The sequence below is a fragment of the Scophthalmus maximus genome, chromosome 7 (genome assembly GCF_022379125.1).
Source record: "Scophthalmus maximus strain ysfricsl-2021 chromosome 7, ASM2237912v1, whole genome shotgun sequence".
Classification (NCBI taxonomy): domain Eukaryota; kingdom Metazoa; phylum Chordata; class Actinopteri; order Pleuronectiformes; family Scophthalmidae; genus Scophthalmus; species Scophthalmus maximus.
This window is the reverse complement of record NC_061521.1, coordinates 13,426,070-13,443,831: the sequence shown is the minus strand read 5'-3', so window position 1 is coordinate 13,443,831 and position 17,762 is coordinate 13,426,070. Positions and strand designations below refer to the sequence as shown.

Sequence of the window (17,762 nt, the reverse complement as noted above, 5' to 3'; positions counted from 1 at the left end):
AATCTGCTTCAGACATCCTGGCCCTGAGCTGTGGGGGAAAAAAACATATTTTGAAAGGCTAATTCAACTTAAGACTAGTCATTAAACAAGTCCTTGGGGGGAAAAAATATGGAAACACTTTTCATTTCAAATTCTTCTTATTTCTTTGAGCGTGCTATGGACAGTGTCTTTTTGTTGTGGATTATGCCATGTTGGTTGTCCCAGGACATTTATCAATGAAGCCTGACACAAGCAGTTGCATTTAATTCAGGCTTTTCTCTGGATGAGCTGGTTTTCTCGTTTCTCTCTCCTTGTTCATGGCGAAGATCTGCTCAGAATGAAATACATTTCAGTGCATTTCAAACCTTTTTTGCGCTGTTTGAGATTGAAACAGACTGACAGTTGGGCAGGGCAGAGCAGACAGCACAGTGCTGGAGGCAAGATGTCGGGGGTCAGAGGTCACGGGGAAGTGAGGATGGCTGACCTTTCAACACGACAAACTGTTCAGTGGTGTTGACTTAACATTGCCCAGACATCGGTGTGGTTCTCGCCCTCCGTTTTTGCTGACCTGTCCAGAGTGTTCACCGCAGGAGCGATCAGCAAGATTCCTCGTAATAGCCCGATGCGAGACCCAGCACAGTGGGAGCTCTTTGACACTGATACTCCCAGGATCCTCGGTGGCAGAATATGCTGACTTATCAACGGCACTTGATGAAACACACGTTTGGAATTGCTGGAGAGTGTTTGGTGTTTCCATGCCAGTCGGCCTCATCACTACAGGAGGTGTCACAGCTCTCACCGTTCCAGCATAGCTACAAATTAAACACTCTGCTCCTGTTTTCAACCTTGGCTGGAACGAGACATAACTGTAAAATCCACAAAATGTAACTTAAATATTTATCAGATGAGTTAGTTATTGTAGAGATTAGGCTTGTTCAGGTTTTTTAGGGTAAACATGTACCAAAAGCACAGCAATATATATTTTCCTTACGTACTTCGTCAAACTCCGTCAGTAAACATAGAGTAGGATGCGAACCAGCCACTTGCTTCATTTTTGGGAACCAACAGGAGGAAGTTAGTTACTTTGTGTTTACAAAGCAGACACAACTGTCTGAGAGCATTGCCCCATGAATAATTGATGATTATTCAAAAGATGACTCACATTAGTGGTTTCTATGGTAATGAATCATTTTGTTGTTGTGGAGCTATGTGGAGTATTAGGCCCGGGTCTGTTCCCTGCCTCTGGCTAGACAGAAGTTACAGAGGCCCTACAGAGAGATGCACACAGAGGCTTCAATCAAATTCCAGTAATTCCAGTGCAGGGGAGAGGATGTACTGGTCCAAAGTTCCAAGGATTGTGACAGGTCATCAGAGCTGACTACCGATTGGACATGTTGCTCAGGATTATATTATGTAGCCTGGATTATATTGCCAGGAAAATGGCCGTTTAGTCATCAATGTTGCACTATGCGGTGTAATGGTGTTTGCAGAGGACTAGCAACTATGATAGGCAAGAAAAATGCATGTTGCAGTAATGATCCTATGTACATTAGCTGTACTGAGTTAGCACTGGTTATTATTTAAAAATGAATGTTGACAATGTTTCTTTATAGGCAACAGAAACACACATCCACAGGGTTTAAGTGAGCGCCATGAGCACCACTGGGTTGGATGACACTGCTGGTGTGCATAGTCACAGGGGAGTGAAAAAATGAGCAGACATTAATACTAATTACCTAGTTACCTGCTGAGGCAGCACCATGCAAACCCAAACCCCACCCCACTGCCACAGTACATCCACAAACTATTTCATCGTAAAAACTCAAATAAACTCATCAATAAATGTCGGACATCCTGTTCTGGATTAGGCAACTCAATGTGTGCCAGTGTTAGCACTGCACCAGAGCCAAATGGATATTTCCGTGTTTTTATATTGTCATCATAGCAGATTGTAGATTATCCAGTTATTAGTTTAAGTGCTCCTATTTCTTAATGTGAAGGCTTAATGTCTGTTTTCAATTGTTCAAGTCCAAGATAATGTCATCAAAGATATTATGATATACATTATTCAGTCCAGTAGGCATACATGATGGTTAGACAGAAGCAAGTTTCATTAGAAGTATACACGTTGAAGTGTCATCCGAAATTAATTACATTCCTGTCGTATTCCTCCAAATCTTGCCCATTTGTGTCTTTTTTTCACTTTTACAAAAGTGTAATATTTCCAGTACCCTCCATAATTCTGTCTGAATGTGGCCTGAGAACAACAACGGGGTGTCTCTGTATCTAGAGAGAGAGAGAAGGAGGAGAGCCTATTTTTACCACTGGTTTGGGAAACACTGGGCTGCAATCACTGGGCAAAAAGATGGTTCTAATTACAGATCTCTCTCTTCTCTGTCTCTCTGTTTCAGCTCTTTTGTGGCTGATTTTGAGTTCAGACACAAAACAGAAGAATGTAATGCATTACACTCGATCTTAATCAGAAACTGACTCACGGAAAGAAAGAAGATAGTTGGTTTTGTGCAGCAGCTCAGCTTCAATCTGTGCAGGGAAAAACATCTGCAGCAGCACACCAGGCCAATGATAATGTTGAGTTTGAGTGATAATGGTTGTTTTCACAAGTGTCAATTTGACATTATGATGTATACTGCTTTAAACTATGGATGATGGGTGTACTGTATGTAAAAAGGTATATTTTGCTGTTTTTCATGCAGGGGTCAGCGTTTTGGGGACCACCAAACATGTTGAAGTACCTCCAGAGGCATATGCTGTATCAATATACAACTGGCAGCTGTCATTGTACGGTACAAAGCTATACCAAACTAAACCCACAGACAAAGATGGTGGATTAGAGGCTTCCAGGTCCTGCAAGGGGCAGTGCGAAAGCTGTGAGTCATGGAGGATGATTGGAGAAATGCGTGGAAGAAAGAAATCAGAGAGGCAGTGGTGAAGGAGGAATAAGAGTTGGGGGAAAAGAGGTGAAAAAGGACTGAGGTGGAAGGAGAGAGGGAATGCAGGATTAGAGGCTAAGAGCAGTGTGGAGAAAGGGATCAGAGGCAGGGGGAGTGAAAAAAGAGAAAGAGACATAGCAGAGGGGAAGGCGTCTGCACCCGCCAGCAGGCCGTGGCTGTCAGTGGCAGGGCCTCTCTCCCAGCACCAGGGGCTCCAGAGTTGTGGCCACATAATGAAGGCTTGTTTGAGTTCACATTCAAACATCACAGAGAGCGCCTGGAAAAACAGTGCCCCACGGGCCACTTTTATTAACCCGGCTAGGATTCCCAGCCTTCAACCCTGTGCCAAAAGGCTTCCTCGCCTCTCATCCACACACACATACACCGTCTGTCTGGTAAAAACTTGGTCATGTTGGGCCTGGAACCTATAGCAGTTCTTGTAGCAGGCTTGTGTCTCTGATGCTGCTGGAACCTCTCCCCCGTCTCCCGGCTGTGATAGAATTAGCAAAGCTCTTTTCGCAAGCGACGTGATTTGAGAACGAAACTGTTGCACAAGGTGGGGGTTTAGATGCTAGTACACTTTTAACTGTTTATGTCTCGTGCAGAAGCTCGCCTGACTGCTCCGCTGTTTGTCTCGCTCTACCTCTCTGTCATAACACACACAGCCATGCTGAATGATGGCCCTGCTGAGATTCACTGGGGAGGATATTTGACTCAGGATTTTCCGATAATAGGATTTGAAGCATGCTTGCAACAGATAGTGGGTTTTGTGGTGAGGGAAAGGAGTGTGTGATCCTGCTTCTGTACGTACAGCCATTTGTGACACCAACGTAGGACTGTACCAAAATATTCGATGGTTTGTTTTACACACATGCCTAGTTCTCCGAGCGAATGCATGCGAACTGCGCGTTAAGGTGCTGTGAGCTTAGATTCACTAGCTGCCTCCTTCTCACTTAGACTTACCCTGGGTCGGATTCCACAGCTGTCTGTATCCGTTGCAGACATCTTCACTGAGCGGATAGGACGACTTGAGGTAGTGGAATGATTCTACCCCCGGAGAGCAGCGTGAAAGTGAGGAGCAGTCACTCTGCACATCCACCTCTGGGGACTAACATCTCTCCAGAAGTACATTGGCTGAATAAATGCTCGACTTGGAGAATCTTTGTCAGTGGAGGGGTCTCAAACTGATGATTCAAATCACCGACGTTCACAGGGCAGCCTTGCATCAATGTTAGGATGTATTTTTGATTCTAGTTCTTCTTATATGCCCGGAGCAACAGACCATGTGCGAGCCAACAAAAGTTTAGATTTTTGGTAGAAGGAATAATGGGGTTGTATTAGAGACACAGGGCATGGTTCCAACTTTGACTTGTAGTATTAATTTGGAGAAGAAAAAAAACCCTCTCAGCTGGACACAGAAGGAAACATAATAAAAGAAATAGGAGAGCTTTGTTTTTAATTAGTTGCATTGGAGTTGAGCTGTAATGACATGTAACCAAGGGAGCTGGTTAAAATACAGCATGGGATATAAGTGCCATCATTTTTTTCCCAGGGCTGCCTGTTTGAGGGGGCCCGTCAGTCTTTTGGACTTTGCACAAATCCCCCTAAAACCCCTGGAGTCACTGAGAGTGTATCAGGCCCCTGGATCTGTTGTGTGCAAGGCTGGGTGACGGGCTGTGGTCCGGAGCCAGCCAGGGGGAGAGGACAGCTACTGTGAGGGCGCCCGGAGAGCTGGGAGTCACTCAGCCACAGAAACCCTGTGTTTGTGTATGGAGCGCTGTGCTCTTATCTCCCGCCTGTACTGACGCCACACTCTTCCTGTTTCAAATCTTTACTGCTGATTTTCTCTTCACTCTTGCCTCGGTCCCAGCCAGTCCTGTTGTTTTTTGGCGTTCTTGTTCTTTTTAATGGAGATTAGATTGAGCCGCTGTGGCGACACAAGAGACAGAAGCTTTGCTGGGTTGATTGTAACTAAAGGGATAAGCAACAAAATATTAGTCCATTTTATAACTTTTTTTAGGAAACAATTTCTTAATTTGAATCACATGTTCAAAAGACATGAAAAATGTTCTCATCCATGAACAAAAAAAGTTTTCTGTCTTTTTTCTTCATGCACTGCCAAATGTTATAAGTGCATTTAAGTCTTCAGATGATATTTAACATGTGAAGTGCTTATTACAGGTTAGTAAGACATAAAAACTTACTAAAGATGTAGAGAAACCAAATTTCACCAGAAAATGACATATGAAAGAGTTAAAATTAAAATACCATTTTAATAATCTGGATTGTGTTTTCATAATTTCAGTCAACAATCCTATTTTTTTTTTACATACCAGATTATTTGCAGAGCTATTGGGTTGATGGAGTCTCCATCAGCTTTATAACAGAGCATGGCACATCATTTGTTAAACATCAGTTTACTGTGCTTGCCCTGTAGTGCTGAGCATGTTCCATGACCATAATCAACCTAAAATTGACTTAAGGCCTGGTAAAAAGATGAATGGTCTTTGCATTTATTGATTTTAATGAATTATGGTCGTGTATTTTTCTCTAAATTACTGAATCACTATCAGTGTATCTTGCTTATGATTCAGGTAAATCCATGTTTTTGGCCAAATAACTTGAATAAATGAAAATTATATTGATATCCATGGTGGTTCCCAGGGAAAGATCCTTTATTATTTCTCAACCAGAGCAGGTATCTGCTTCAAGTTCATTCAATTTCTTGGATTTGCATTTCTTTGTTTGCTTATAAGGCTTGATGTGATTCCAAAAATAATACATTATATACATTAGGAAAACATTTGGGGCATTATGGGTAGGCGTCTATCTTTCTTCTCCTGCTTAGCAAAATCAAAAACAGCCATCTAAAATACATAAACGACCAAAGAGCTCCCTAACAGTCCCCTTCTTGGTATTTGCAAGCGTCACTACCAGTCTTCCTCTCTCCTGTCTGGCCTGCCCAGCTGCCTGGATGGCCGATTTTGATGGCGCCAAGCGCTCTGCAACTCTGCCGTAATCAGGAACAGCAAGGGGCAGTCTCTATCACAGAGAGTTTCTTTCCCTTTCCTTTGTTTTCCACAGATTTCCTTCCTCGTTTTCTTAGATATTCTCTCCCCACTGATGTAAGTCCAAACAGAGGCCTATTTAGAAAGTAAACAGATGAATGAGGGGAGGTTCTGGGCCTGGCGTCCATGGAGTCAGGCACAGAGCGGAGACGTCTCGCTCCACCCGCCCTGCGCTGACACAGCCTGTAAATATACAGCATGACAAATGGCATGGCTCTGCAGCAGCCCTCCAACCAATCTCTGGCGAGCAGGCCTCATGCTGGAGAGGCTAGCCGACAGGCCGTGTCTGATTCACTGTCACAAGAGACACATTGTTTATAGAACAGAGAGATACTGTAACACAAACACTAATACCCCTCGAGTGGGTGACACATAGGGAAAACCCTTGGTTTGTGGATCCAGAGATGGCCTCAACGACAACATTGCAATGACATGTTTGTTACAGTTTCTCATTGAAAGGATGTTATACTGTGTGTCTGACTTGTATATCAGGAGGAGCCATAATTCTCCTGTCCTCAATTTTTTTTCTTGTCTCAGCTCTATTAAAATCTCTCCAGTCAGTCCATCTTCAGTCAAAGCTTGGCCGATAATGTTTGGATTCCACCAAACCTTTATGACGATAATTGCAATTGTATATTTTCACCATAGCAAATGTATTTTTCATGCTTCTCTCATTTTCTGGGAAAACCCATCTCATGAAAACTCATTGCAGTTTTTGTTCTTGTATGTTTGTCTCACTTGTGTATTGACAATAGCACTGACTATCATGCTTACCCTGGTTGTGCGATAACTAAGTCAAAGGCCATACAAGGGGAAGGTATTGAGATGTTGATGGATCTGAACAAGGTTTAGAGAAAGGAATGCCTTTGAGGAGGAGGAGGAGGGGGTTGAGGGGAAGGAGACAGTGTGGAGGCCCACGGGGGAAAGGCTCCGTTTGACCTCTAAGGACAGACCTGAAAACTGAAATGGCTGCAGTCTTCCGGCTGTGCTCTCTACCAGGATTTCCTTCCCTTCTCCAGGCCGACATCTACTGAAGCACCAGGGACATGGGCCACATTGGGCCACCTATTGTGAGCACTGGGCAGGCTTACTAGCTGAGGTCACACAGGGAGTCTGTGAGCGCCAGACTGGCAGGCGATCCACGGTTTCCTCCAAGATAGGAGATCAAGTAAATTAGAGTTAGGAGCCTTTACCCTTTAAGCGCCTTAATGACTGCTGCTGCTTTCCCTGCCACACACAGCTATGTCTGAGATGTGGAGCATTATGAAGATGGTATTTTGTGCTATCATCCGTTTTTCATCGACTGGCTCTCCTTTCAGCAAACATGATATCATCCTGGTATCATGGCTAACTTAATGCAGCCAGTATTAGTGTTGTGTTATGTAGCATTAGCATATAGACTGGAGCTCCATTAGTCATGCTCTGGACTTATGCCCCACATGGATACTGTGTTACCTCTTAAGAGGATCCATTTTTCACAGGCTGCCGAGGGCTATAAAAGACAAGAGACAAACCAATTGATTTTAATTTGTTGGCAGTGTCTGGGGAGCCTGTTGGAATAGACACATGGAGATTCATCTCCCAAAGCACTAGCAATGACAAGATTGTAATGACAACTATCTGATCGGGACTTAGCTATTGCTGCTGGTACAAGCTAAAACAGCTTGGCTCTGACTACACTACATGGCAGTATCCGTACCTATATATAGGTACGGATACTGCCATGTAGTGTGTATATATATATATATATATATATATATATATATATATATATATATACACATAAAGCTGTAAACTGCTGCCTTGTCGTATGGACGGGTAAAAACTGAGACGTTTGGAAACTATGGCGCAATCACCCACATTAGCTTCCTAATTGCTTCTTATCAGTCATGACTCAACTACCAGCAGCGAATGCAAAACGTTGTCACTCTTACTTTAAAGGGGCAGTACGCAATTTTGGAGAAAGATTGTTTCTCTCTTTTTTGTTGTTGTGATTTTACTGCTCTGGCCGGGCGGCGAACCTGGATCCTCGGGTATGGAAGTCCGATGCACTGACCACTAGGCCAAAACTGTGAAGTTGTGGCGCCATCCGCTAGCATGTGTCTTAACGTGTCGACGAGTGAAGTTTACAAACTACACTTGCATTGTTGTGTGGTGCAGTCCGCACCATTTTTTTGTTTTCGATTTACAGGCGGATTTTTTCCCGACGTGCACACAAAAGCGAGCTAATTTAAGAATCACTTACTGCCCCTTTAAGTGCTAGATCCACCCCTTCATTGGTCCAAGAGAAGAAATCCCTGCTCTTTATTTTCACCATTGTTGTTTCTCATTCGTAGTATTTTCTGTAACAAATTAACCAAGTGCAGTGTAGACAATCTGCTTCCTGTTTACTTACATGCCCTTCTAGCTACACTGAGCATCACACATTTTAGAACTTAATTTCCATCCTGGTAGTGTTCACTCGAAATGAATAAGTATTCACCTGGGATCAAATATGTTGGGGTTTAATATTGCCTGAACCCATTAAACCCAGAATCCAGTGGTTTACCATTAGCATGCATTCTTTAATCATTAAATAATGTACACTGCCATAAAAGATACGATTAAATGGATTTACTGTAATCTTACCATACTCACAGAATTTTTGTCTTTTGTTTTAGCCTGGATTTGTGAGGATATCACATTAAACTAGTGCCAGCGATGGGTTTGTGCTCTTAACAGACTGTAAAGATCTTCCCCTCCAATTTTGGAAAATTGCTTTGAACTCTCAAATCCAGGCTAATATCCTTTGTTTGTGTGCATTGCGCCAAATGAGGGAGAGTTTGGGTATAAATCTTTCCTTTTTTCCCCCTCTTGGCACAGGGCTTCACTTAGAAGAATTAATTCCATATGTTTTGTTACAGCATTTGCTATTTTTTTTTGGAACCAGGTCACAGTATAATCTCATTTGATCTGCTGAGTTAGTCCATTGTCATGGAACATTAAAATTCACTTATCCGTAATGTGTAACCGAGCTACAGGTACGTCAGGAATTTTCAAACCTGCTGTTAGTGTTCTCAACAATGTGTTCCTTCTCAAACTTCTCAGAGCGACTCACAGGGATCATTCGCTCACTTTGCCTCAATCAGAGGCCAACACAGGTCCAGCTAGGATACATTGGCGCTGCCTTGTTTTCAGTTCATGATTCAACGCCTTCTGTTCCCCTCTCATATTGATTTACTCCTTCAGACCGGTAGTGGAAGTGTAGCATTGGGGACTGTAATTATCCTTCTTCTGTAGGCCTCAACAAGTGGCTCTTACAAGTGAATGCTTGGGGAGGACGCAAGACAAGGTAGTGCTTGGCCAATCATCAATTAAATCATCTTTTGGCAAAGACAGTCACAGAACTGAGTGTGCTGCAGCAGCAAGGCTTTAATCACTCTTTCCCTGAGTGAGGAGAGACAGTCCATGCTACATAATGAAAACAGCCTGTTCTTTGAGACATGGCTGCTGTCTCAGCTTTGCATAATTTAAGTATCAAGCATATACATGGAACTGTCTGAAGATGTTTGTCCCACAACTCCGTGGAGTTTATCTGTATCTCAGGTCACCAGTCAAGTGTGGGAGCTGCATGGTGTGCTGGTCCTCTGACCACAGCCACAGAGACAGAGAAAAGGCCTTACACTTTTAGTGATAGTGAATTGGCCGTAATCATTAACAGCTCTGTGGTGGTGAGCAGCCCCCACTCTGTACAGGCGGCATCGCGTCTGTCCTGTCTGTCCTGTGGCACGGCTCTGCTTGGTGGGAGAACTAAATACTGAGGGCTGGGGTCACTTGGTGTCTGCCGCCTCTCTTGAATATCTGCATGCCATTAAAAATTAATAGCTGTGATGAAATGTTCTTCCTCAGCTGGCCTTGTCTGAGCTCCTTCGCTTCTGCTGGAGGTGCCTGTGGCCCCTGGTCTTGAGGCACTTGTCTATTTTGGGAGGTCATTTGGAGCCGGACACACTGTCTCCCCAACGCAGCCTGTCTGCTGATACTGCTATCAACTGCCGGCTTTTAACAAGGAGCCATGGCAATTTACTAGAGTGATGCCAAGCAAGGCAGTTATCAGGACCCTAACACCAGATTAGCTGGTTGGTCTTCTAATGAGCATCCTTGAACAGGGAAATGGAGGGGGGGCACAATAATAACACTATTATCCACAGTCCTGACAGAACAGGAAATACTCCGCAAAATCCACAATCTAAAAGAAAATGCATATCATTTCTCAAGTTCAAACATGTACAATAGCCTAAGGAACTCAAAAAAGTCAGTTGATGGACAGTGTTTGATTTTCATTGCTGTGGGATAGAATAGATGTACATTTTAGAAAGTGGAGGTCTCAAGCCAGGAAACAAACTGTCCAATGAACTATAACAGATCGGTATATTCTGTAAACGCCGAATTATTCAGAATTGCAAGACACACACACACAAACACACACACACACACACACACCAGTGATTTTGTTTGACTCTAGGTAAGAATAGAAAAACTACCACAACTGATCTTTACTGAAACTTTTTACATGAGCACAACAAACTATGATGAGAAAAAACGTGAACTAGTCTCTCCCACCTCTTGTGTTTGCCAGTCAAACAGTCAATGGAGTGAATGACTCTGTAGTCTTTGAGTTTCAAACTGGATTCTGTGGCCCTGGCCTCTCTAAATGAAGTTAAAAATCATAAAACGGGTCTGTGCGTGAGGTGATGTCATACTTGGAATAGTGTTTCACTGTGAATTTTAGGAGGGTTAGATTTACTAGCATTTGGGAAACATTAAAAAGTACAGTGGTTCACACCAAGAGCCTATGCTTTCAGTATACACTATAGTGTATATCCAACCCTCTCCTGATTTCATGCAATATGCCGCCACTGTTGGTGCAGAACAGTAAAAAAAGATACATAAGAGAACCTCACTGAATATAACCCAAAACCTTTGAACAGTGTTTTCAAGCAGGATTGAATGTTTGTTCTCAAAAAACACCACATCCCCTTTTGTCATGCTTAAACGTGGAAATACTGGGTTATGAATAAAGCGGATTTAGAGAATATTAACTTTGCAGATAATTTGCATGTGAATGTTATGCCAATGTGGGCGTACAATGTCTTCCTGAGTTGTGAAAATCTGCTCACTGACAGATGGTTTTGGCTCGAGTGCTTCTCCACTGGAATAGTGTTTTCATTTTTACAGGGCATGTGTGGAGGGCCACGGGCAATCCAACAGCAAATTTAAGCTCATTTAGACAGTTCAAATGAGCTAAGTGCAAATATGCAGTCAGTTATAATTCAATGGTGGTTATAATTTTGAGATTGCAGTCAGCTCCCATTTGCTGTAGGCACATTACAGAGGCATATTAAAAATACATAACATCGGCAATGGTTTAATACTTTTCAATGAGTGTGCTGTTAAAGTGTTGGCTTGATGGAAGCAGCTTGCAACAGGAAAGTCCCCTGTGGATAGTTCAGACCCTTGGGGCGAGATGGCGCCCACTCAACAAAACCTGTGGCACCGATTGGATATGGCAGCCGGTGATTATGTTTCATATTGACATAAAAGCGTCCAACCACACAGAGATGTTCCAAAACAATAATAAGAAGGGTGGGGGTTGTATTAGCCTGAGACGAGGTGTGGCTCCCACCACAGGGCTTGTTACCTTTGCTGTCAGACACACCTCTAAATTGCAGCCAAGAGGAATGTAACCGTGATTAGGATGAAGTCTCAATGGCAGAGAAAATCAATTGAAAGTATCAAGTGTATAAAATGCACTCTTTCTGAATCTTCAAATGAGAAAAAAAAATGCTGATTCACAGAGAATATATTGTTAATTTCAAAATGTATTATAGTAAAAAGGTTTGGTCTTCAGTGTGTTTCCAAAGACGCACATGATGCATATTACATCACATCTGATCCATGGTTACAAAGACTGTGTAATCCTTCTTATGGCATATAGTCCTTGCAGTCACCAACACCCTATTTCAAACAGCAGAGGTTGTTTTTTTTAGTGTGTGTGTGGACAGGATTGTGTGTTGATCATGTTATGCTCATGTGACTGGTTGTGACTCAATACCCAGACATTAATCTAAGTTTGTGTGTGTAGTCTTTGAGGTGTGGATTAGTGGGAGTGTTGAGTCAGGCCCAGGCGAGGGCCCAGGAGGTCAGCCCGGAGAGAGGCCCACGTAAGCAGGCTCCAGCGCTGCTGAATGGGCCAATAATGGGTTGGATCAGAAGGAATGTGTTCATGGAGCCTTGCTACTGACAGCCGGCCCCTGGGGACATGAATTACTCTGACTGATACAAAAAGAAGATGACAAAAACACTGCCTCAGGCACTGTCTACCCGGACTCCTTGTCTCCACTACAGCTAAATGAATCAAATTGCCTCCAATTAAAGATTTAACCATACTTCTTTCCCCTTGGCTGTTCCATCTTCGCTCCCCGCAGTTTCTACATGACTTTGTTAGAAGAAATGGTTATTGAGCTTGGATAAATATGAGTTATAGAGAATAAAATGATTTTGTGCGTCGAAGAAATGTAGCATTGATCTGCAATAAACAAATTAATGACCCGACAATAAGCATACTGCCTTCAAGCAGCTAACTTTGGTGCTTGAAGATGTTTCTACACACATAGTGTATCTAGAAATCCAATTTTACCTAAACCACACCTCTCGTAAGTGCCCGTAACTCCTAAAACTGCCACTCATCCATAGTTTGAGTACTTTGGAAATCTCAACCACATTGCAATCCCTGCAATGCCTTGATCCTCAGGAGCCGTGTCAGTCGGGGTTCACTCTTATTTCATCCGTCTGTATTTCCCCACGTGTTGTAAAATGTTTTGTATCCATAAATCATTAATTCTGTGTATTTCATTGGTTTCCTTTGATCTGGTTGAGCCATGTAGTGTACTTTCCTTTTAACTCTCATGTGTTACCGCTGTAAATTTAGGAGCCAGATTAGATTGTACTATAACAGTTATGTCCATGAGGAATGAATCTAACTTGGCACAATTTCTGAACCATATTCATATGCCGCCATGTAGTGATTTAGGACATTGGATCATTTGTTAATTTCATACCATTTAACTTAGTTACCTAATAGTTATGCTAATGACTTATTTTCAAGGCATGTGCCATCCTAAGCTGTATCAGTTGTTTTTTTAAATTATTATTATAAATTACATTGTTGCACAGAGTCTCTTAATATATTTGCTTATATTTCAGTTTTTTAACTTTAAATTCAGCAGGGCAGTGTAACACTATTCTCCAAAGATGACATTGACACAGTTGATCAATTAGGGAGGCACAGAGCTGAGATTACCTTCAAATAAACTACATGTATTAATTAGGTCCATATTTCATCACCACAGATTTCCCATTGAACAAATCTGTGATGTAGATGACTTACGTGCACTTCACATTCAGCTCCCGTCGCAGGTTAATGATTTAAATTACTTTGTCCACTATTTGGCACCAGTATCCTTCAGTTGCCAGCAGCAAATGGTGTCATTAAGATGGTATGCTATGTTTCAATTAAGGAATTTATTTTGGAGTTGAGGCCTGGTTTGAATAGAAAAAGTTACAGAGATGAAGTCACTGTTCCAAAAGAGCTGGTTTGTTCTTTGTGACTGTAACTTTTGGAGTTGTAGAAGAAAAAAAACACGCCTCTTTTTTACAATGCTTTTTCTACTGGATTTGTTGGTGCCACTGTTTTTACATTCCATCGCTCTGCCATGATTAATTTGAGTTGCTCGCCCTTTTTGTCTGAAGTGTCAGTCGGGAGCTGAGCTAGCGTGACCACTGCATTATTACCCAGGGGTCTACAGGGGTTGCGTGGGCCTGGGCCTTCACGGGGAGAGGGGCAGACAAGGGGACAGGCCTGTGTGAACAGCTGTGCCCTGTTTTAGATCCTCATACTCAGTTACGTCTTACTCTTTGAAGAAGTCTTTCCTTACACACTTTCACACATGCAGCACACATTAGTGGAGTATGGCTCAGATATATCTGTGAGATGAAAAGTTCAAATGCCTAAACTTTGATTTCTCAATTAAAAAAAAGGGCCAGATGGCCTTTTTAAAGCACTTTTAAAAAATAATGGTTATTCAAATTGAGTTTTATAGAATCATTAATGTCTAAAAAAAATACCATTAAGTTTTTTTTAAATTTTGTCTCTGAAACAGGAATTTTCAATCCACATAGCTAGTAATTATCCAAATTAACACTAAAAGGGTCTTACTAGAACCACAAATTGTTCTGTGTACAAGCCCTATGGTTTTCATTGCACTGTAACACTGGAGCACATGGCACGTGGTTATCATGTGGTACAAAAGATCCATACTGAGCTGCCACTGCAACATTTTGGAGAGATAGCCTCAACCCTATTTTAAGCAATGGTTGGCATTACAGTTTTGTGTTAAATACTTGATGGTGGAATTCAAATATATGAATTTGAAAATATGAGTACTAAAAAAAACTAAGCTTTGTGTGATAACCACATCATGTTTCCATGTAGGAACTTCTGAAGAACCATCTTGGTACTCTAATAGCTCTGTGTTTATTTGATAACTCTGCAGGGTCCAATTAAGTGGCGTCTGATTTGCCACTCTTGTATTTATTATGAATTATTTTGACAAAGTGGAGTACACAAATAATTCCAGTGGTTCTAGTTGTGAATGCACCTTTGTAAACCTGTTAAATAAACCTTCACGAGAAATTCAAGAGTGTACATTTGTAGAAAAGATTCATTTTTAAAAAAGATTTCTATTAACAAATAGTTGATTAAATAAACCCCAGGTGGTTTAATTATGTTCCAGCTCGATTGGATTGTGACTGTCCAGTCACATTCAGGTGTTTAAACAAGGTCACTGAGTTTTAGGCTACATCCACATTACTACATTTTCATTTTAAAACTCATCACTGGTGCCACGTTCACGCCTGCCGTCCACACCACTCCTGAGTTTTCAAGCGACTAAAACGGAGGAGTTCGGAAACGCTTCTGGCCATGTTTTAGTTTGAAAACATTTGGAGACGATGACACAGTCACCCACATTCGCGTCCTGATTGGTTTCCTGTCAGTCATGGCTGGACTACCAGCGTTAAATGCATAAGGTTGTAAAAAGTACTAGTTCCACCTTGTCATCGATCCAAGAGAAGAAATCGATCCCTTGCTCTTTTTACCATTGTTGCTTTTCATTCGTTCCTGTAACTAAGTAACCAACTGCAGAGTGGACGATCTGCTTCCTGTTTACACTGGTACGCACATTGTCAGTGTACGTGAATGATTACGTGATATACTTTTCCAGGAGTGTTAGTATGGACGGGGATTTATACTGATACCGAGCTAAGAAGCTTGTGTGGACGGAGATTGTTTTAGTTTTAATGAAAATGTAGTATGGTTGTAGCCGTAGACATAGCTTTTCTGCTTGTTCTCGAAATCACTTGTTCGTTCAATGTCTTTATGTAACTGTACAACTCATGATTTGTTCACTGATTTTATTCAAATAGTCTCCTGTTTTTTTACAAATACAAGTCTTTTTTTACTCACGTACAAACACAATGTTCTCATTTTTGCGTGTTTGTGTTGCAGCTTTGCATAGGTTGGTTTACAACTAGTAATGTTGGTGTTATTTGTAAACATTACAAGCTCAAAATCTTGTTGACCCTTATATGACTCATTAATATTTCATTCAGATATGTGAACTAAAGCTGTTTTATGAAATCATTTATATGAACAATGACTTTTGGTCCCAAGTGCACATGTGCAGGTTCTCCAGTCACCTCACAGTGACTCTGCATGTAACTTATGCTGTACCAGATTCAAAGCATCTAATATATCTGCATGCTCCTGATGCTTTCACACATTTGCCTCGCGTGAATCAGCTCCGGCAGCGGGCTGAACAGAGCGGACAGCCCCGGTGACTTATGAGCCAGCTGGGTTTTCTTTTGACTTAATTGAAAATTGCATGACACTGATTTAAATGAAGCGGTGCTCTGTAATAACAGTTTTCTTTTGCTTGTCTGACATGTGATTGAGTTACAAAGGGGAATGCATTTGCAACAGGTGCCTCTTACACAGTGCAGGCATAGGGGCCTCCATGTCCACCCTCAGTTACCTCCCTCTGCCCCAGAACCCTAAGCCTGCCAGGGAAACCTGATTCCAGTTCAGACACTGGCACACTGTGTTGCTGCAGCCCTCCATGTCTCCACTGGCGCAGGCCCGACAGCTTCAGTGAAGGCAGTGAGTGGGCGTGTTTGCGTTAAACATCCTTTAAGATTCACTTTCCATATTGTAAGGCTTGCTGGTATTTTTTCAAAACTGAAACAAACAACACACATGATATTTTTTCATTGGATTCTTTTCAATATATCCTAGTCTCTGGGTTTTACTCAGTGGGTATCACATGCAATGATAATTCTTTAAAAACAGTTCAAAGTTAAATTTCTACAGTTACAAATGTGTTGTGCAAATAGAATCACTTCAAAGACTTTAAAGAGTTACCAGTATGAATTAGATCAGATGAGACATATTAGTGAAGAGTCTGGTTTGTTCAGGACAATATGTTTGGCACATCACCAGTGATTCAATTAAATAATTGCATTTCATTCATGACAACTTACAAATTAAACATTGGGTGTGACTTGTTTTCCACCAGGGGGCGAGGCTTTGAAGTTTTCCAGCCAATCAGCAGCGCCTACTTCTGAACTTTTGCTTCTTGGATCATGTTAATACATCTCGGGGTGTGGCTTTGCCTTGCTGAGTTCACTTTAACTCTTACAAGGCCAAAGTGAATTAGTGGAGTCAAATGAACGTACACTATAAAATGTTGTCTTTGTCCTCTGCAAAAATCTTTATTTTAAAATACATATACAATTAGCATGCCTGCCTTTAATAATCAGTAAATAACAGGGAACTCTTGTTTATTTTCTTATTCAAAACAGCTACTGTTTGCCCCGACTAAACAAGACGGGTGAGATAAGGGGGAGGCAGACTCGAGAGACGACGGAGAGCAAGAATTCACCTGTTGTGTCTCCAGTCAACCAAAAGACCTGCTGGCAAGCAAAGTGTCAAAGGTCGGAAGTGCAATTTTTTCCTTTGTAGGCTAACATCACATATCTTTGAGAGTAGAATGTTTGTGTTACTGTTGACCCTGTGCCGGTCACATAAAGTTGTTTTGTCTTTTACATTTAGTACACACACCGTCTGTAATGGAGTGGCACCCTACAGCATCTTGCTTATTTACCTCCAGGATGTATTAAACAATGGATGAGGGATCCAAACATGGCAGCCAATATTTGTCAATTAAAGCTAATACTCATCCAGTGCATGTACCAAAGTTTTCTCCCAGTAGTTCTAGTATGGACGCCTATAATGTAAACACATTAGCGTCTCTCTCTGAATTGTTTCCTATTTTCTCCCAATATGCAACATCCTGTGCCCATAACTGCCAACTCTTTAATTTCTTAAGGAGATAAATATTGTTATGTTCATCGGCTTCTCTTCACCAGCCTAAAATAAGTTTAACTGTCAGTGCGTGACCCACAAGAGGTTTACAGTCGTGCTCAACCGATAACTCAGTCGGCCTGATATAAGCTTTTTGCCAAATATAAGTTTGAGGCCGTTTAGAAATTGTGTTTCCATTGTTATATTGGCCTCAAATATCCATGATTAGTTAGGCTGAGCTTGACACTCCTAACCCGACCCACCACTAGGAGTCAGTGGGCAGTGACGGCAGAGTGAATGTAAATT

At 41.9% G+C, this 17,762-nt stretch overlaps 1 long non-coding RNA gene across 1 annotated transcript in view; it reads left to right on the top strand.

The window, feature by feature from the left end:
• LOC118314936 overlaps window positions 1-17,295 on the top strand; it is a 46,556-nt gene extending 29,261 nt beyond the window's left edge. The window contains exon 3 of the long non-coding RNA XR_007030951.1: window positions 16,955-17,295. This is a non-coding gene — a long non-coding RNA (uncharacterized LOC118314936). The remainder of the gene's footprint in view (window positions 1-16,954) is intronic.
• Window positions 17,296-17,762: the final 467 nt, after the last annotated feature.